This window comes from Stomoxys calcitrans, chromosome 1 (assembly GCF_963082655.1).
Source record: "Stomoxys calcitrans chromosome 1, idStoCalc2.1, whole genome shotgun sequence".
In the NCBI taxonomy this organism is placed as follows: domain Eukaryota; kingdom Metazoa; phylum Arthropoda; class Insecta; order Diptera; family Muscidae; genus Stomoxys; species Stomoxys calcitrans.
This window is the reverse complement of record NC_081552.1, coordinates 270,495,155-270,516,808: the sequence shown is the minus strand read 5'-3', so window position 1 is coordinate 270,516,808 and position 21,654 is coordinate 270,495,155. Positions and strand designations below refer to the sequence as shown.

Sequence of the window (21,654 nt, the reverse complement as noted above, 5' to 3'; positions counted from 1 at the left end):
CGGCATTCATAATTAGTTGTCCTTCATAACATACTAGCCTATTTGCTGGGGTATTGCACCCTCTGAACGCTGCTTGCTGCTTAAATTCGTTCTCCGGTTTGTAAAGCTTTATTTCCGTGAGCTGCACGAAACCAATTCCTGCACTGCATTCGTTTCCAACATTGTCCACTTGAGCTTTTCCGTTTGCATCCTACAACTGCAACACAGTGAACGAGGAAATACCCCTCACCAGCCTGCCACTAATTTGTGCCACCCATTGTGGCATGCTGCACAAACAATTCGGTTGAGTTGCATGAAGAAACACAAACAAACAGCATCGAACAGTCTGCAAGAGATACAAAGTTTATAGCGAGTTGAGATTTATATGGGCCACCAGTTCTCTTTTCATGCTTTTCTCTCAAAGCTCTACTTTGAGAGTGTAGCAAAGAGAAACACTGTTGGGGCACTCTGTGCGCACAGAGCGTGTAGAATATTTGTCCACTAATGCGACTAATAATGATAAAGAGCTAAGGAGCAGCAGTTGGATATAAAAAAAATTATACCTATTTTGTAATTTCCCAAATTTTCACGACACTCCGGGACCCAAAATAAAAGTTTTTTGAAATGGAATACGAATATGATCTCCAATACGACATCTAAGTACCTTATCCGCCGTTTTCTCACAAAAAAACCTCCAAGCGGATAATGAGATTGTAGGACCAAAAAGGTCATTTAGGACTAGAGTACTTTGAAATGTATCGTCTGCGCGATCAAAACGCTACATTCCATGATTAAGTTGCCTAAGACAAGGGGGCGACATGTGGACCAATCATGATAATTTGGGGGTTAAATTCATTATTTACCATGCATTAATTAATTCTTGGTTCCTTAATTGTATTTTTATGTGTATATTCATTTTGTCAATCCGTTTGCAACACATCGAAATAGCCATTTCCGATCCATTGATCAGTGTAAACATCTAAGACAATCTAGCCATGTCCGTCCGTCTGTCTGTTGAAATCACACTTTAGTCTTTACAAATAGAAATATTGAGCTGAAATTTTGTACAGATTCTTTTTTTTGTCCATAAGCAGGTTAAGTTCGAAGATGGGCTATATGGGACTATATCTTGATATAGCCCCCATATAGACCGATCCTCCGAATTAGGGTCTTAGGCCCATAAAAGCCACATTTATTATCCGATTTTGCTGAAATTTGGGATAGTGAGTTGTGTTAGGCCTTTCGACATTCTTCGTCAATTTGGCCCAGATCGGTCCAGATTTGGATATAGCTGCTCCGATCACATTTATTATCCGAATTTGCTGAAATTTGGGATAGTGAGTTGTGTTAGGCCTTTCGACATTCTTCGTCAATTTGGCCCAGATCGGTCCAGATTTGGATATAGCTGCCATATTGACTGATCCTCCGATTTAGGATCTTAAGCCCATAAAAGCCACATTTATTATCCGAATTAGCTGAAATTTGGCGCAGTGAGTTGTGTAAGGCCTTTCGACATTCTTCGTCAATTTGGCCCAGATCGGTCCAGATTTGAATATAGCTGCCATATAGACCGATCTCTCCATTTAAGGTTATGGGTCATTAAAAGGCGCATTTATTGTTCAATTTCGCCGAAATTTTGGGACAGTGCTTTGTGTTAGGCTCTTTGACATTTTTCTGCAACTTGGCCAAATCGGTCTAGATTTGTTATAGCTGCAATGTAGACGGATATCTCGATTTAAAGTCTTGGCCCCATAAAAGGCGCATTTATAATCCGATTTCACAGAAATTTGACACAGTGACTTAAGTTAGGCTTTTCGACATCCGTGTCGTATATGGTTCCGATCGGTTTATATTTAGATATAGCTACTGTACTTATTATTATTTGGTCCAAATCGGAACATATTTCGATATAACTGCTATGGAAGATAAGGTATGACATTTTCACAGAATTTTGATGAAAGGTTGTTTACATATATACCCGGGGTGGTGGGTATCCAAAGTTCGGCCTGGCCGAATTTAACGTCTTTTTACTTGTTATTTTTTTTGTTTTATATGATAAACAGCTGATTCATCTCATGGTATACTAAAGGCACTATTACACGGCATGTAGATGTCGTATGACATGTCACTTTTTGTGTTCACATATAATTGAAAATGTTTGTCAAAATTGTCAATTTACATACGATTCATCATTTTTGCTAGCACAACAGTATGATGTTTTCGTATGACTTTTCGTATTTTTAGGCGTAAAAATTTTTAAAGTTGCGAGAAAGCTGGTTAAATTTGTGAAAACAATTTGTTTTTGGGGTTGCTTTCATTCGACTAACAACAAAAACAGCTGATTTCTTCATGTTTTTGTCAGAAGGAATAAAGCACGCTCGAATCGAAAAAAATTTCATATGCTATTTTGAAAAGGGATTTTCATATGTTAGTTTCATGAAAATCAATTAATAACAATTGTTTTTTTTATTGAAAATCGAATTTTGACGACATATTTGGAAAAATAAAATTTCAAATAAATTTTGTATGGAATTTTGTGAAAACTTCTTTTAGCTGGCAACCATTTTCCCTTTCCAAAACTGTTTCCATTTTAAAACATTTAGATTTTTCAATTTATTTTCCTTTTGTTTGACATTTATCCTCCTGATGCATATTTTAGCGTCACCTCTTGTCGTTATAAATCGCAGTGTTACGCTGGCGTCGGATTGTTGTGCTGTAGTGCGGTTGTGGTGACTGGCCGAGTGAGTGAGTGAGTGATACATTGCTAAATATTATGTTTGGTGTTGTGTTCTTTGGTGTTTTGTTTTGTTATTCCTCTTCTTATTGGGTATGTCGACTCCCCCTCCTCCTGCAACTGCCATTGCCTAGCCACCACCGTATGCGTAGCGTATTCACTGGATACAACGACGCTACGTAGTACGCGCGTATACAGAGAGACGACAGACTGGCAAATGTATTCATTTGGCTGTCGACGGCCGTGTTGGGGTTGCACTGCATTGTCTGCCAACGTCACGTTTCAGTTCATATTCGAGCTTAGAGTCTGACGCACACATTGCGACGCGACGGTTGCCACTGTGTTTCATATCATCGGTGTAGGATTCGCACGACATAGATTTACGCGTTCTACTATACGGCCGTTAGTTTGTTTGTTTTCTGCTATTCGGGTATCGAATTTCTGTCATTCTTCGAATACTGTTTGGTCGCCCATAGATCACGTTTGATTGAATTGTAAACGTGTGAGAGAGTGTGTATGTGTGTGTGTGTGTGTTTGTTGAAAAAATTTATTACGAGAGTTGTGTTTAGTTGAATACTTTTGCCGCTGAACAGTGGAAACATTGGCTAAGCTTTATGTTACCGGTTCGATTGTGCTGTTTGATGGTGGTGTTTTTTTTATTTGAGTGCGTAAGAATGAACGTCTTTGCGTCCACATGAATACAGCCAAGTGTAAACAAAGACTCTGCCAAACCGCCCATCATGTATGGCCGCCCATGAATTCTGGTTTTGCTGTGTGATTTATTGGCGACAGACAGCTGCTTTCTTGGCTCATAATGATTTTGTAATTGAAATAATCGAAATTTATTATAATTTGCTGAAAATCTGTTTTAATTTAAAGTAGTGGTCGTTGGACGACTTTCCTTAAAATACCACAAAAGAGTTTTTAATGCGTGTTGCCTGCGCCGGTATGTGGATGAGATAATCTATCTCACTTTTGAAGTTGGGATGATAAAAAAAAAATGAAAAGTTGAATGTGCGAACGAGTTATCTCGTCTTCGTCTTGTGTCTGTCATTGGTGCTTTTTTGTTTGCTCGGAATGTCAAATTATATAATTGCTCCCTCGCTGCGATAGGGATTGATTTGTGCTTAAAAACCAGTTCAACGCGTTCTGTGCTTTGCTCTCTCGTGGGAGAATGAAGAGATCAAAACAAAGTTTCAAGATCAAGTGTCGTCTGTCACTGTGTGTGGTGCAAAAGTGTTATTCATTATCTCTGTGATTCATTGCCAGGCATTATTCTTTGGAATCTATCTGTAGAAATAATTAGATCTCGCTGCTCCGTACTTTTTGTTTGTTTCGAAGTAAGTTTTGATTTTTGTCTTGATTTTTATTATTTTTTTTTTTTTCATTTGATTTATTGCAAGAGCAATGTGATCGATACCTATGGTGATGGTGGGGGAATTGCCTGCAACCTCTCTGTGAATATTTTGTGCTTTATCATTTAACAAAGTGCATTGGTTGTGTGTTACTGAAGGCTAAATTGGTAGCCGAGGCGTTGTCGTTTCTTGCAAGATTGAGCAACAACATATGAAACAAACTTCATCCTCGTTGGTTGTAGTAACAAACGTTTATTCCAAAGTCTGAGTTGCTGCTAAAATTGTCGTAGTTTCAACATAAATGCCGTACCTCAAGTTTTCATCGATCCATTTGGAGTTGTCTCTTGGTGTTTGGATTTTAGCTTCAAGAGTGGACTGTTCTCAAAACCATAGACAGCCATACAAAATAGAACGCTTTATTCAATTGCATTGCCGGTATAGCATTAGGCAGGGATATGAACTACTACTACTTATTTTACCATGAAACTTCAATTAAGAAACAGGGTAGACTTCTCTCAAACCGATGAGTGTAGTCCGATTAAGGTTTAAGCTGAATGATAAGTGGCCTCTTTTTTATGTTGAGTCCGAACGGCGTGCCGCACAACGACACCACCTGGTAGAGACGTTTTAACATGGGAGGATACCTCACACATAAATCCAATATAAGTAAGGGGATAACCACCGCTGAAAATTTTTCTGATTTTTTCTGATGCTCACGCCGGGATTTGAATGTCTTAGGCGAACATGCTTACCTCTGCGCCACGGTGGCCTCCGGATATGATATGATAACTACGAAACATCAATTTATCAAATGGAATTTTATTTACACTCTAAACGCAAAATTTTGTTAGTAAAAACAAAAAAAAAATGCTGTAACTGCAGAAATTCTGCTGAAAATAGAACAGCATTAATTTTTTGCTAAAACAGCTAACATTTTCTCCGGTTTTCAAATGGAAAAAAGTTGAAAGTTGTCGGATTCATACGGGAGGCCACCGTAGCGCAGAGGTTGTTAGCATGTCCGCCGATGACGCTGAACGCCTGAGTTCGAATCCATGCGAGACCATCAGAAAAAAATTTTAGCGTTGGTTTTCGCCTCCTAATGCTGGCAACATTTGTGAGGTACTATGCCATCTACAACTTCTCTCCAAAGAGATGTTGCACTGCAGCACCCCGTTCGGACTCGGCTATAAAAAGGAGGCCCCTTATCATTGAGTTTAAAAGACTTGAATCGGACTGCACTCATTGATATGTAAAAAGTTTGACCCTGTTCCTTAGTGGAATGTTCATGGGCAACATTTGCAACTTTGCAATATCATTAATACTTCAAAAATTTTTATATTTCATCTTATTTTTATATTTCATCTCAATTTTACAAGCATATAACGTACAATCTTTTCCAATTTTCTACAATTCGCTAATTTTTGGACGAATTTAAATAACAGCAGGCTAATATTATATTTACTTTTGAACAAGAAATTAACGCCTAAAATGCCTCGAACGTAGAATAGCGTTCCAAGCGCCTCGATCTTCTGCGCTCATTCTATAATCTCTGACACCATGTTTCGAGGTCTCTCCCACCACTTGATCTTCCCTGGTTTGCGTGTACCAAGGTGTTTACCTTCAAAAGACTTCTTTGCGGGAGCTTCTTCATCCATTCTGACAACATGACCTAGCCAATGCAGCCGTTGTATTTTGATGCGTGTAACTATGCTATCGTCGTCATACAGCTCGTGGTTCATACGTCGCCCATATTGGTCCATATATTTTACGAAGAATCTTTCTCTCAAATACTCCAAGCACTGCCTCATCTGCTTTCACAAGTACCCATTTTTCTTAGTTATTTAAAAAAATCCTTTGAAGGAGGATGGTTTTTGAATTCGTCCAAATTAATATCGCTGATAATATTGGGTTGCCCAAAAAGTAATTGTGGATTTTTTAAAACGAAGTAAATGCATTTTTAATAAAACTTAGAATGAACTTTAATCAAATATACTTTTTTTACACTTTTTTTTTCTAGAGCAAGCTAAAAGTAACAGCTGATAACTGACAGAAGAAAGAATGCAATTACAGAGTCACAAGCTGTGAAAAAATTTGTCAACGCCGACTATATGAAAAATCCGCAATTACTTTTTGGGCAACCCAATAGATGTCTTTATTCGAATTCCTGACGTTTTTAAGGAAGTCATATGTTGATGAAATGTTACCCCTTTTCATATATAGTAGTCGACAAATGGCTGTTGCATGATCCATTCATGATGGCTTCTCGCCATCTCGCACATCTGACACATTTTGCATACAAAGTGAATACTTTTTTTCAGAATTCGATTTGTAATTAATTGTAAATAAAACTGTTCTAGGAGAAGATTGTAACAGTCCTATCGAATTTCCTCAAGTGCACCATCATTTGTAGTTAAATCAAAACACATGATGCTCATAAAAACTTTAGTGCTGCTGAGTCCCCCTGTATGGCAGATGAACGAACGAACGCACCCGTATCTCATGCATTTGTGATTGCATTCATGGTTTTCTAAAGAAATTCATGAATTGATTGCAACTTCCTCACAGAGAAATTCTTGTTTACACTATGCTGCTGCCATTGATGCATGCCTATCTCTTTCTCGCTGCTTGTGATGTTCTATTGGGTCTCTATCACTCTAGAGACGTTTAACGTTTATTTTGCACTTTTATTAAACTTTTATGGTTTTTTTTTGTTCTCCGCTGCTGCTGTGTGTTTTTTTTTTTTTTGGGACGAATCCAACAACACAAACGCGAATTATTTCATTTTTTCTCATCCGAGTTCAGGGTCGTTTATGGTGTATAAAAGCTAAAACTATTATTATGGCAGGCTGAGAGGGGGAGAGAGAGTGAGAGGGGCCTACTCACTCACTCAGCATGATTTACTCACAAAAGGTGACGGTAGTAGAAGTACTGCAAAAAGCAGCAGCAGCAGCAACAATGACAACAACAACAACACCAACAAATGTGTGTATATTGTGAATGATGCGTTTGTGTGTTTGATGAGGTGTGGGTGTTCCATGCGAGCTTAGATCGAGCGAGCTCCACGCTCCACACAACAACAATACAAACGGTGTGTGTGTGTGACGTAAATTGTAAATTTTTCCGGTTTGCCATAAAGCGCAGAATGTCGGGAGGGAAAAAACTGTGTCATAGCAAAACAGAAGTGGATAATAGCGATGATTTATTTAAACGAACAGAAAGGAAGAAGATTTTTCCCAAACACATTGCAAACGTGATTTAGCATAAATTCTGTAATTGTGGTGGCTTTGGTGGGGGAGTGAAAAAAGTTCAGTAGTTTGAAACTTTTTTGTCTTGTCTCAGAATGCCTGCATGAGTTCCATGCTTTTGTTCGTGTTTACTAGAGCAGAGTTTCTGATGCGGGGTTACTCTTCGAACATCCCTTGTTTTCTCTCAGTTTGTTTGTTGCAAACTTTCTCTTTGGATTAGCAAGGCTCTCTTTCTGGGCAAGGCAATGGCAGAGCGAGGGAGAGAGAGAGAGAGAGAGAGAGTTGTCTTTTGTTATCCTGGTCGTGAACTTATTACAGCACAACATGAATTTCTGCAGCTAGCCCCGTCAGTCAGGCAGCCAGCGAGCCATCATTTCTTACTCCTTGGGTTTCATTCAACTTGTTTTGTTTGTTTTTGTTCCTCATGTCCTGCATTCGTAAGCAAATACACCAGCACAACAAACGCAAGAGACACCCACGTAAATTCCTTAGCATTGAATTGCCGCCACCAACATCCCCCCACCGAGTAGGGCCGTACTCTTTTATGTTTGTCTGTCCTTCCAACCTGCTGTTTTGGCTTCTCGCTCGCTTCGGAGCTTATGGGCTGCTCGGTTGGTTCGCTCGCTAGCTCGCTTCAATTCGCTTGTGCTTGTCTGGCTGATGTTTGTGTTCAACAGCACATCCTCGTCATCCGTGTGTTTTGGTCATGTCGCCGTACGACATCGAGTATTTCAGTGTTGAGCCATCTCGTTGACCTCATTTTATTACGGTATCTCAACGCATCCGCAACACGCCGCATCCCAGTGATAATCGCAGAAATCGTTCCAAAAATAACAACAACAGCAATGTCTTATTTCTTTTCTAACCAGAAACAGGACATTTACACAACAAAAGTTTTGAAATCTTTTCCAAAGTGCACCCGGGTCAATTAATTTCTATACGAAGTATATACACATATACAAGCGCATCTGTGAATAATTTTTTTTGGTGGCTGTGTGTGTGTGTGTGGGGAGGGTTTCGTTTTAACCCAAGCGGAAGTGAAAATTGTGCAATCTTTAAAACTTTAAAGAAGTGCAAGTGTGAGTGATTGGAAAACATTTTCGGAAATGGCAGCAAATTGCCAGAAAATTGCAAATGAATTGGCATTCCTAGAGTTTTTAAAGTTGTTTCTACCTCTTATCCTGTTGAACTCTTTTGGTGTTTATTATTAGCCCAGGTCAATAGAGTGTGTTGTACGTTGTTTTATGTCTTCTTGTTGTAGTTTTTGTGGCATTATTGGTGTCTTTGAGTATCAACGCCAACAAAAATTAGTTCATAGACAACCGACTGTGTCAATTATGATTCCGTGAGTACTTCTGTTTTCTTGTCTATCGAGTATTTTAAGGTTTCCTATTCGAGGTAGGACCCAAAGTGTGCCGGAGTATTATTTCGACCCTCTCAAGAATCATTTAATTAGCAAAGGTCAGTTACATTACGGGAATCTGTTGAAACTCAACCCCTTGTTATGAAATCGACGACTATAGTCTTAATTGAATTTGATCAATCACATTGCTAATCATTATCTTTCAAATTTGATTTGCGTTATTTCTTGACTTGGTATGAGAAGTTATCACAAAAGAAAGATTGCTCATGGATATTCCAATAACATCCCATATCAATGAGTGATGTCCGATATCAGTTCAAGCTCCTCTAGTGCCCAGTCAGAAGTTAGTGCCCAGTTATTACAAAAGTGTATACGGCTGATAACGTAAGGTACTGGGAATGAATAACCACCGCTAAAAAAATATTTTCAGCTCAGGCTTTCTCATAGGGTGTAATAAGTTCAAAAATAATCGTAAAGCTACGTTTTGTGGGTTACGTTGTATAGTATGAAAATCGTGTTTAAATAAAATTTTGTTGGCAATTTTCTTTGTAATTTTTATACCCACTACCGGAGAATGGGGGTATATAAATTGTGTCCTTCCGTTTTCAACACCATTTCCTACCCTTAAAATAAATATATTCTTGATGGTCGTAAAAACCTAAGACGATCTAGCCATGTCCGTCCGTCTGTCTGTTGAAATCACGCTACAGTCTTTAACATGTATGAGCATGCTAAGTTCGCCCGGGCCGAATCTTACATACCCTCCAACATGGATCGCATTTGACGAGTTCTTTGCGCGGTATCTCTTTTTAGGCAAATTAAGGAAAAAAGAAAATAATTGCTATGCTAATTGAATTGAGTATTGGAGACCATAGTAAAAGTCTGTGTGTTAAATTTCAGCGAAATCGAATTGGGTGAATTGGGCCTTTTAGGGGCTCAAAAAGTAAAATAGGGAGATCGGTTTATAGGGGAGCTGTATCAGGCTGAATACCGATTCAGATCATATTTGACACGGATATTGAAGGTCTTGGGAGAAGCCGTTGTATAACATTTCAGTCAAATCGGATAGGAATTGCCCCCTCTTGAGGCTCAAGAAGACAAGATCCCAGATCGGTTTTTATGGCAGCTATATCAGGTTATGGGCCGATTTACACCGTACTCGGCACAGTTGTTGGACGACACCGACAAAACACCGCATGCAAAATTTCAGCCAAATCGGATAGGAATTGCGCAATCCAGATGCTCAAGAAGTCAAGACCCCAGATAGGTTTATATGACAGCTATGTCAGGTTATGGACCGATTTAAACCATCATTGGCACAGTTGTTAGAAACTATAACAGAATATCTCATGCAAAATTTCAGCCAAATCGGATAAGAATTACGTCCTCTAGAGGCTCTATAAGTCAAGACCCAAGATCAGTTTATATGGCAGCTTTATTAAAACATGGACCGATTTGAACCATACTTAGCAATCATACAATTGTTGAAAGTGATATCAAAACACCACGTGCAAAATTTCAGTGAAATCGGCCAAGAATTGCGCACTCTAGAGGCTGAAGAAGTCAAGACCCAAGTTCGGTTTATACGGCAGCTATATCAAAACATCGACCGATTTGGCCCATTTACGATCCCAACCGACCTACACCAATAAAAAGTATTTGTGCAAAATTTCAAGCGGCTAGCTTAACTCCTTCGATAGTTAGCGTGCTTTCGACAGACAGATGGACGGACGGACAGAACAGAAATGACATGACGATCAAGAATATATATACTTCATGGGGTCTCAGATGCATATTTCGAGGTGTCACAAACAGAATGACGAAATTAGTATACCCCCATCCTATGGTGGAGGGTATAAAAATAGAGATATTGAGCTGAAACTTTGCACAGATTATTTTAATGTCCATAAGCAGGTTAAGCTCGAAGATGGTCTAATCGGACTATATATCGATTTAGGGTATAAACCCCATTAAAGCCACATTTATTATCCGAATTCGCTGAAATTTGGGACAGTGAGCTGTGTTAGGACTCTCAACAACCTTTGTCAATACGACCCGTATCGGTCTAGATTTGGATATTATTGCCATATAGACTAATCTCTTGATTTAAGATTTTGGACCCATTAAAGGCGGATTGCTTTTCCGATTTAGATTCGAAGGAGTAAAGCTAGGCGCTTGAAACTTTGCACAAATACTTTTTATTAGTGTAGGTCGGTTAGGATGGTAAATGGGCCAAATCGGTTCATGTTTTGATATAACTGTCATATAAACCGATCTTTGGCCTTGACTTCTTGAGCCTCTAGAGGGCGCAATTCTCGTCCGATTCGACTGAAATTCTGCACATAGTGTTTTGGTATCACTTCCAATAACTGTGTTAAGTATGATTCAAATCGGTTAATAATATGGTATAGCTGTCATATAAACCGATCTTGGATCTTGACTTCTTGAGCCAATAGAGCGTGCAATTCTCATCCGATTTGGCTGAAATTTCGCATGAGGTGTTTTGTTATGATTTCCAACAACTGTGTTGAGTATGGAGCAAATCGTTACATAACCTGATATAGCTGCCGTATAAACCGAACTGGGACTATATAACCAAGGCCTTGGATCTATAAAAGGCTCATTTATTGTCCGATTTCGCTCTTTTAAGTTCCCCAAATAGTTACCTTTGAGGACAAATGACACATATATACTTTTTATTAGTGTAGGTCGGTTGGGATTGTAAATGGGCCATATCGGTTCATGTTTTGATATAGCTGCCATATAAACCGATTTGGGGTCTCTACTTCTTGAGCCTCTAGAGGGAGCATTTCTCATCCGATTTGGCTGAAATGTTGCATGAATGGTTTTATTACGACTTCAAATCGGCCCATATCCTGATATATTGGGTTGCCCAAAAAGTAATTGCGGATTTTTCATATAGTCGGCGTTGACAAATTTTTTCACAGCTTGTGACTCTGTAATTGCATTCTTTCTTCTGTCTGTTATCAGCTGTTACTTTTAGCTTGCTTTAGAAAAGAAGTGTAAAAAAAGTATATTTGATTAAAGTTCATTCTAAGTTTTATTAAAAATGCATTTACTTTCTTTTAAAAAATCCGTAATTACTTTTTGGGCAACCCATAGCTACCATATAAACCGATCCTGGATCTTGACTTCTTGAGCCAACTGAGGGCGTAATTGTCAATTCTAATCCGATTTTGCTGCAATTTTGTACAATGGCTTCTCCCATGACCTTCAACACACATGTCGAATATGGTCTTAACCGATCTATAGCCTGATACAGCTCCCACATGAACCGATCTCCCGATTATGCTTCTTGAGCCCCTATATGGCGCAAGTCTTATCCGAATGGACTGAGATATTACCCAATGACTACTATTATGGTCTTCAACTTTCAATTCATTTATGGTCCGAATCGGACATACTTTAATTGGCTATGACAGAATATTTGTTCCACTAGACGAACGTAGAATAGCGTTCCAAGCGCCTCGATATTCTGCGCTCATTTTAAAATCTCTGTCACCAAGTTTCGAGGTGTCTCCCACCACTTGATCTTTCCATCGGGCTTTGGTCTCCCCGGTTTGCGTGTATCACCGTGTTTGCCTTCAAAAGACTTTTTTGCTGGAGCTTCCTCATCCATTCTGACAACATAACCTAGCCAACGCAGCCGTTGTATTTTGATGGGTGTAACTAGGCTATCGTCGTCATATCGGGCATAGCAATTCTTATCCTCTTTTCCCCGTTTGCCTAAAAAGAGATACCGCGCACAGAACTCGACAAATGCGATCCATGGTGGAGGGTATATAAGGTTTGGCCCGGCCGAACTTAGCACTCTTTTTCTTGTTTTTAATTTAACTTAATGGAGAAATTTATTGCTATGCAGTAATGATTTCGGTAGGCTAGAGGATGCGTGATGAGTTCAAATCTCATCGTCGACCACTGACAAAACTTACAAAATTGTTTAAGTAGAGAGTGTGACAGAGAAAAAAACCGTGCAAGCAGAAAAGAAAGAAATCTATTGTATTACGGAACTAGTTTGTTGGAATAAGCACAAGTACTAGTTCCAGGTTCAACTGGTTACTCCTATGACTAACCCATGCTAAATTCGCCAGTTGTTTACACTGAAAGTAAATGAAAGTGGACATAGTCCTGATTATTTTCGAATTCGTGAATAAACAGTCCAGTAGCCTGGACTACTGGGTTAAGATGTATGTTGTAGTTTGGAAACCAGGTTCTTATTGATATTTTTCTTTCCTTAGAAACGTAATAACAACAGCATCTCGCAGACCACACGTTTACTCTATGGAATATTATGCTATCATATATGTTTGCCTGTTACGGCCGGTCATGTGTTTTGATTACTTTAGGATTTTTTTCTTGTTTTGACTGCGATCAGATAATTTCCTTTCCTTTTCTTTCCCAAACCTACATACGTCCTCGTTTATTTTATTGTATTTTGATTTCCTTTTCACAATCCCATCATAAATTAAACAGCAGCAATTTTCAAGAAACAACTGACTTTTCAACAGTCAGTCCGCTTTTCAGAAGTTGGAAAAATTTTGTTATAACTGCAGAACTATTGGTGTAAGAATTAACTACCAATAATCAGTGGTGTTTGCTATTATCAGCTGACTTTTCCCATTAAGTGTATGCCAGAAAAAAAATCGAGAATACATATCTCATAGACCTCATCCTTTCAAACTGGAGACTTTTAGGACCATATGAGAACACTAACTTAGTATTCGTTCCTACTCCATTGAAGACGGTCCCCTTTATTTTATTCCTCGCTGTATTGCCCATTGTATTGGCGAATTGCTATGGATTACGAAAATGGCCTAACTGCGCTTCACACTGATTTTATGCAGATGCTGGATCAAATGCTGGGAAGTTTTCTAATCGCCCCTTTTTGTTTTGTTTTGTTTTCAATGAACGTTATTAACTTTTTTTTTTTGATATATTAACAAACAATTATTGAAATTTTGTAAAATGTTGTTGTTCTTACCAAAATAACGATTTCAAGTTCCCTAAAGCTTTCGATTGCTATATTCCACTAGACCTAGACGGCGGGTAAAAACTGTTTCCAATAATTTCCAACATCAAATGGTCATGTATTTCCTTTGTCAGCCGTTGTTAAACGGTTTTGATTTCATTGAGGCCGACGCCATGGCATCTTGAGTTGCTTTCCTCGTTTGGTAGTTGTTTACGGATTCCCTTTTGTTGTGTGATTGTTGTAATTTTCCATTGAATGTGAAGCGAAACAATTTCCACGTTTCTTTTGTTCTCCCACTCGACTGCAAAGTATCTTCTTACGACAAATATGAAAATCGAAAAAGCGGCAAGCTAAAATTCGGGCAGATAGTCGAGGGGCAGACTAGACAAACAGCTAGACAGCCAAACAAGTGAACAGCCATCAAAAACCGCAAGCAACTACGGTGAATGAAAATTGAGATGTGAAACATCATCACGTAACCCCCGCACAGCACCACCGTCAGCCATCACGACCAACTGAAACCAAAGTTAACAACGCCAATTCAAATGAAATCGTCTTATTTTTTTTTTTTTTTGTAAGTCATAGGAAGCAAATGAAGCTTCGATGGAAAAGGTAAAAAAGTGAAAAAAAACCCAAAGAATACGACAAAAATTCTTAAAAAGAGGTGCAGAAATCGTGACATAGACACGCAATTAAGAATTGCAGAACTCAACAACAACAACAACAACAGCAAAATCGGCAACAACATCAACAATTAAATCGACAACGACATTTTGATGGAAAAACAATCGAGAGCGTCGCAAACAACCGATAACGTTATGGAAAAAAGTTAACAAATTAAATAACAACGACAAGTGTTGGAGCAAACTCTTCAGCACACCCGACAGTGTGTGTCCTCCGACGGTGGCTGTAGCAAAAGTTGCCAAAAAAATCATAGCCAAACGGGCCAAAAGCAATAGCCAGCCAACCTGCTAGCCAGCAAGTCAGCAGCATAAGATTGGCAACAAAAACACGAGCAACAGCAGCAACGTTCGAATTCCAATAGAAATCGGTAAAAGTGTCTTTTATTTTGGCTTGTTTGTGTAATTTTCAAAGTGAAAACAAAGCAAGGAAGATAAACAAGACGCGCGCTAACCTGCCCTCTGCTTGCGAATCGAGCATGAAACCAAAGCGAAATTGTATTTTAATGTGTTGTGACTAGAGTGTGCTGGAAAAGACCAAGTGGCAAAGTTGTTTTCTTGCCCCAGTCCTCCGTTTGCGCATTTGCACCACGAGGACTCGTAAGTGGAGGATCCTTTTGCACACACGCACACACAAACACTTATGAACTATATGCGTGGTGACAACACACACGCACTTAAATAACAGCACCCACATGGCCATGGCAGCGTCGCACAGGATCTAGTGTTTGACCTCGTTATTTTGTCGTCAAAAAGTTCCGACACTCGTTACCAACAACAACAGCAAGGCGCGTAACCAAGTTGGACTGTTAGAGCATCGCCAACGTATTCCACAGAAACCAGAACGCCAAATAATTTCTCCCACTCCTGCAGCCGTCTGGTCGCTTGGCCGACAACGACATTTGTCGGGAACGCAAAGTTTTGTGTTTACAAAAGTTTTTCTGTTGTCGCAGCAACCAAAGGACTTCCTCCCACTCACTCAGCCATCCATCAGCCTGCAGTGATTGCTGTTGCTGTTGTTATTACGTTGAGTGTGGACCACACTGTGGCAGTTCTTACTTATCCTCGTCACTTTGGGCCCCCGAGCAAGCAAGCTCTTCTCTCACTTCCACTCGAGGCGACTCTGGCCGCTATGGCATTGTTATGAAATGCGCAAACAAATGTATATCGATTTTGTATCTTTTATCTGTGCCCCACACTGTGTCTGTGTGCGTTCGATTGCCATTCCTTGTGCCAACTGAGCACTGCTGTTGCCGGGAGTAAGAACAGAGGGGACTAGAAAAACACCAAAGGATAAGAAAGCACAACAAAACCCACAAAAAAAAAGGCACGAAAACAGGCAACCGCTCTTTGACCCCGGTAATCCTTCATCCGTTTAAAAACGTAAACAACCATTTTGTACGCCTTGGGCATCTATCCGCTCGGAGAAACCACCAAAATTGCTGAGTTCATTCAATTAAATCATATCGACGGCGGTGGTACTCTCCCCAGTACCATCAACAACAGCCTCAACATTTCGGCCACCAACGTCAAAATCAACAACAACAACTTGGGTAAGAATTAAACAAAATTTTATCTTTAAATAAACTTAGGCGCAGAGAATGCGAATGCAAAAAGAACGCCAGGCCATTAGTGCTCATCTTCTTAGTTGAGATCATTTCAATTTATTCCCAAATTTCCAAATAATCACAAAACCAGATGATGATGCAGAGAATGACCTACCTGTATACCCTAGACCACTACTGTGGCAAAGGGTATTATAACTCGGTGCATTTGTTGGTAACACCCACAAGGAAGAGATAGACCCATTTATTTATAAACGCAAAAAAATAATTCGTTTCACATAAAACCAAATTTCGACTAGTAAAGTAAGAAACGTTTGACTTTGTTTACGATGAAAGTGCCCTACCTTCCATTCTTGATGTATAAAAAATTTTATTCAGCATTTCAACTAGTTTTTGTTTAGTTATAAACGTCATGCTTACGTATATGTCATATGAATATTCTTTTTATACCCACCACATCGAAATATCCCTTTTCGACCCTATAAGGTGTATATATTCTTGATCGTCGTAAAAATCTGAGCCGATTTAGCCATGTCCGTCCGTCTGTCTATTGAAATCACGCTACAGTCTATAGAAATAGAGATATTGAGCTGAAACTTTGCACAGATTCTTTTTTTGTCCTTAATTACGAAGATAGGCTATATCGGACTATATCTTGATATAGGCCCCATATAGACCGATCCGCCGATTTACGATCTTAAGCCCATAAAAGGCGCATTTATTGTCCTCGCCGAAATTTGGGACACTGAGCTAAATTAAGCCCCTTGACATACTTCTGCAATATGTAACAGATCGGTCCAGATTTGGATATAGCTGTCATATAAACCGATCTCTCGATTTAAGGTTTTGGGCCCATAAAAGGCGTATTTATTGTCCGATTTCGCCGAAATTTAGGACAGTGAGTTGTGTTAGGACCTTCGACATTTTTCGCAACCTTGGCCCAAATCGGTACAGATTTGGATATAACTGCCATATAGATCGATATCTCGATTTAAAGTCTTGGGCCCATAAAAGGCGCATTTATAATTCTATTGCACTGAAATTTGACACAGTGACTTATGTTAGGCTTTTCGACATTCGTGTTGTATATGGTTCCGATCGGTTTTAGATATTGCTACTATAAAGACCAATATTTTGTTATACACAATTGAACATTGACTTGTACTTATTAGTATTTGGTCCAAATCCAGATCGGATATATGGGGCATAAGGTATGCATTTTTCACCGGGTTTTAACAAAAGGTGGTTTACTTATATACCCGAGGTGGGTATCCAACGATCGGCCCGTCCGAACTTAACGCTTTTTTACTTGTTGTTTAGGGTCATATGCCCATTTAGGGCGTTTTTGGGGGGTAGGGTGACCCCCTATTCTTCGATCTGATTTTGTATGCCAGATTCGTAATTTACTCCCGAATACCTTTCATTTGAGGCCTATATTGACATTAACGTCCAATATGTCTGTTTGGGAGAAATCTTGGGGTTGGGGCGGCCCGATGAGTACTAAGATCGAAATTTCAATACCACATTCGTATTTTTGCATGCCAAATTCGTAATTTACTCCCGAATACCTTTCAATTGATCCCCATATTGATATGAACGTCCAATATGTCTGTTTGGGGGAAATTTTAGGGTTGGGGCGGCTCGATGAGTACTTAGACCCAAATTTTAATACCACATTCGTGTTTTATTTTCCAATACCTTTTATTTGATACCCATATTGTCCCGAATGGTCCACTTTTAATTTTGGGTGGTGTTTTTGGGTAACGGGCGAGGGTCCGCCCCCTTCGGAAATTAACAAATTATAAAGCCTATTTCTCCTTCATGACCATATCTACTCCCGAATACCTTTCATTTGAATTCCATATTATCATGATCGTCCAAAAAACCTATTTTAGGGGGTTTTTGGGGTTGGGGTGGCTCCCCAGTTACTTGGACCCAATTTTTTAAATGAAATTCGTACTCCTCTCCTGAATACCTTTCATTTGAGTCCTATATTGTCTCGATCGGTCCACTTTTATTTTTGGGTAGTACATTTGGGGTAAAGGGGAGGGTCCGCCCCCCTTCCGATATCAAAAAATTATATAGCCTATGTTTCCTTCCAGACCAACCTACACAATCTGTGAACATTTCAAGGTTATCGGTTCAGCCGTTTTTGAGTCTATACGGAACAAACAAACACCAATTCAATTTTAAATATAAATATTTTTTAAATTAAAATTTTTCTTCTGCATTGTCACAAACGTTAATTGATATTAGCAATTCGTGATTGAAGCGTTTTTAGCAAAAAAAAATATTAAAATCAATACATTTCGTGATTGAAATAGATTTTTTTTCTGTGTATGCATTAGTTCTATGGGTTCTATCGCACTTCTGTCAAGCATTGGAAGCAGGAAACATATTCTGAGCAAGGTATTGCTATTTATGACTAGATGTGCATTCAAATTACTTAAACTTCAGAATTCCTTATACACTACATGTTTCCCTTCGCCTTTCCTTCCCTTCTTTTCCCTTCTTCCCTTTCCCTTCTTATCGTTTCGCCCAATAGTTCTTCATTGCATTGCACGTGTGGGCAACTTCATTTGCGTAAATATCATTCATAGGCTCCTTGTGTTCCTTACAAAACGCTAACAGTGCTCGAGTAGAAAAACAAACAAAAATATCTGGAACAGGTTTAAGTCAGGCCATTTCTCAGAATTTTGATATATAAAATAACGATTAGGAGGCCACCGTAGCGCAGATGTTAGTATGTCCGCCTATGACGCTGAACGTCTGCGTTCGAATCCTGTCGAGATTATCAGACAAAATTTTCAGCGGTGGTTTTTCCCTCCTAATGCTGGCAACATTTGTGAGGTACTATGCCATGTAAAACTTCTCTTCAAAGAGGTGTCGCACGGCGGCACGCCATTCGGACTCAGCTATAAAACTTGAATCGGACTGCACTCATTGATATGTGAGAAGTTTGCCCCTGTTCCTTAGTAGAATGTTCATGGGCAAAATTTGCAATTTGCAAAATAACGATTAAGAGGTGATTCCAATTTACTTCATGAAGCCATGTGAAAACTATGCCCGAGTAGGGGAAACCGAACATTGGGAAACCGATGCAGCCGATGTATGATGTATCGTTAACATATTTACCGTAGATCAGAGCCACAATTCTAGTGTAGAAGTTTAAGTAAAATTGATACCAATTTCAAAGACTTCATAGTATGTTTTTTCAATAATTGATGATGGAATTTTAGGTAGACCCTGGCCAAATAAGGCTTTACACATTGAAGAAAAGTGTGTTTAATGTTGTTCCCTTTGCAAGAAAATGATAAATGTTTTAAAAATTACTTCTTAATTAAAAAAAAGCCATCAACATAATTTAAGAATTTTCTACTCGATACTCCTGTTATCGCCAATGCATTACTTTAATTATTTAATTGCTGCATAGAGCTGGCTGCCAATGGCGATGTGGTGGCGGCTTATAGCTCTCTGACGTCGATGTTTTAAGGGTTGCGCTTAATTAAAAACGCAATTTAAAAAATCTTTGCCATCATGTAAATCGCCACTATTAAAAGCCATTCAGCGCTTGCAACTGCCATCATGACGCACCCACGCACAAATGCATTCATCGTCATCGGCATCGGCGTCGTCGATGGTAATGGCAAAAGGCGCTTTAAACGCGATTGGAATTGAGGTTTTCATTAAATTTCTTCCTGACAGAGTTTATCCAAGTGCAACTCAATTATTTTCATTAAATGATGCCCATGGCACGCCAAATAATGTTAAACGGATAGTATTTGCATGACGTATTAAATTGTTTACGTGCTGAAAATTTCCCAATGAAATGCCTTTTATGTTGGCATTAAAAATGGCTCATAGAACATATCACGGATGCTATTTTATCCGTGAATGGAAACCGAGAACTTTTTTCTCCAGTGTTATTAAATGTTTCACAAGATATGTGAAGTTTGATTGCTCGACGGCATGCACGGATGAGAATAATTGAAGAGTTTCAATTAAAAAAAAATTAGGAGTTGAGGATATTTAAGACGAAATGGTGAGCAATGAAATGTGAATTTCTAGAAGGGGCCTAAAATTCTGCGATTTTATTGTTGACCTTTGGAATTTTATAACTTTGTCTTCTTGCTTTGGCTCGAGATCATCGAACGATTTACAAAAGCAGGTGTTGGTGTTTTTTTTTTAATTTTTTTATTTATAATGTTCACCAATATTTCGATCACTGCCGGTGATCTTCATCAGGGTTTAACAAAGAACTAATTTTACAAAAAATTAAAAACATTTATAGATTTGAAAATAATTACATTTTGAAACACGACTCATATCTCATTTTTGTCTGTATTTTTATACCAAATTCCTGTAAATCTGCACACAACCGGCTGTGTCTTTCTTAAAGTTCATGCCTTTGTTTGTGGGGTGTCAAAAATATGTAACATTTCTAAAGTAAATCGCCTTTTCTGATTGGTTTCTTTTTCTAGTATTTCTACGTCTTTAAAATTTGGTGTATGCCCTGTTAAAGTGCAATGTGCTGCAAGTGCAGTTTTTTTGTTCTAAAGGTTTGTCTTTCATTTTCTTCACAGATTTGTGAGATGATAATCTTGTCTTTAATTTTGTTTTAGTTGTTTCCCCATATGTCATTGGACATAAATTTGCTTCATCCCGGTTACATTTAATCTTATAAACTACATTTGATTTGTCCTCCTTTTTCATCATTGATTTAGTCCTGCTGAATGGACTATTTAATGTGTTGTGGCTCTTTAAGGCAAGCTGGTATTTTCCCCTGAAGTACATATTTGAACTGGTAAGTCTTTCGGAAACCCCGGGATATACATCGTTTTCTTGAAGATTGTTGGTGTTGGTTCCCTTTTGTTGTTCTCCGTTCTAACAAGTTTTCTAAGATCCTTAATAGTGTTGTTAGGGAAGTCATTTAATCGGAGTATATGTTGAATTTTCCTTTCGTTTTCTTGATGATATATTTCATCACTGATTTTTAGTACTCTGTCGATGAAATGAGTAGCCGTATTTATTTCTATTCTTCTCGGATGATTGAATGATAATTTATGAGTCTTTCAGAAGATACAGATCTTTTTGATGCCAATTTAGTTTTAACTTACTTTGATGTCGGTGGACGACGGTGTCAACATATGGCAATTTGTTGTTTGTTTCACATTCCATTGTCAACTGGTGGAATTTATAGAACTTGTAGAGTATTTTCTGCTTCCGTTCTTTCTAATACAAAAATTATGTCGTCCAGGTATTTGGCCTGAAATGCTAAAGTATCGGCTTTTAATGTATAGATCTGGATACAATGAAAAGATCCAAACATCTGTTGAGGAGGACAACATTGTCTGTGTTCACGGTTTTTGTCTACAATACAGCGTGAGCCGCATGATGTCAAAGTTGACCACTTTTTATATCATCGAGTTTCTGGGAGCGAAAATGGATAGAATGGATTTACACGAGTTATTGTCCGAGAAACAGGTTGACAAGACCTATAGAAAACACGTCTATGCGGTAGACGGCAGTACTATTACTAAAATTTCTTTATTTGGCCTTGGGCTACAACAGGATATTCTCCGTTTGCAACAAATTAATGAGTTGGTTGGGTCCCCATTTTAGATTATCCATTTCCAGCTGTCCAATTTTAGTTGGAGGCCACCATAGCGCAGAGGTTAGCCTGTACGCCAAAGAATCTGAATGCATGCGTTCGAATCCTGGTGAAAACATCAGATTATTCCCT

General features: G+C 38.8%; 1 protein-coding gene and 1 long non-coding RNA gene across 3 annotated transcripts in view; both read left to right on the top strand.

Moving 5' to 3' along the window:
• The window catches only part of LOC106095833 (cyclin-dependent kinase 14), a 423,150-nt gene that overhangs the window by 130,201 nt on the left and 271,295 nt on the right, over positions 1-21,654 (top strand). The window lies entirely within an intron of this gene.
• LOC131994063 (uncharacterized) lies at positions 2,993-20,711 on the top strand. The gene is made up of 4 exons (XR_009396410.1): positions 2,993-3,227; positions 14,246-15,899; positions 20,393-20,470; positions 20,534-20,711. It is a non-coding gene; the product is annotated as an uncharacterized LOC131994063 (long non-coding RNA).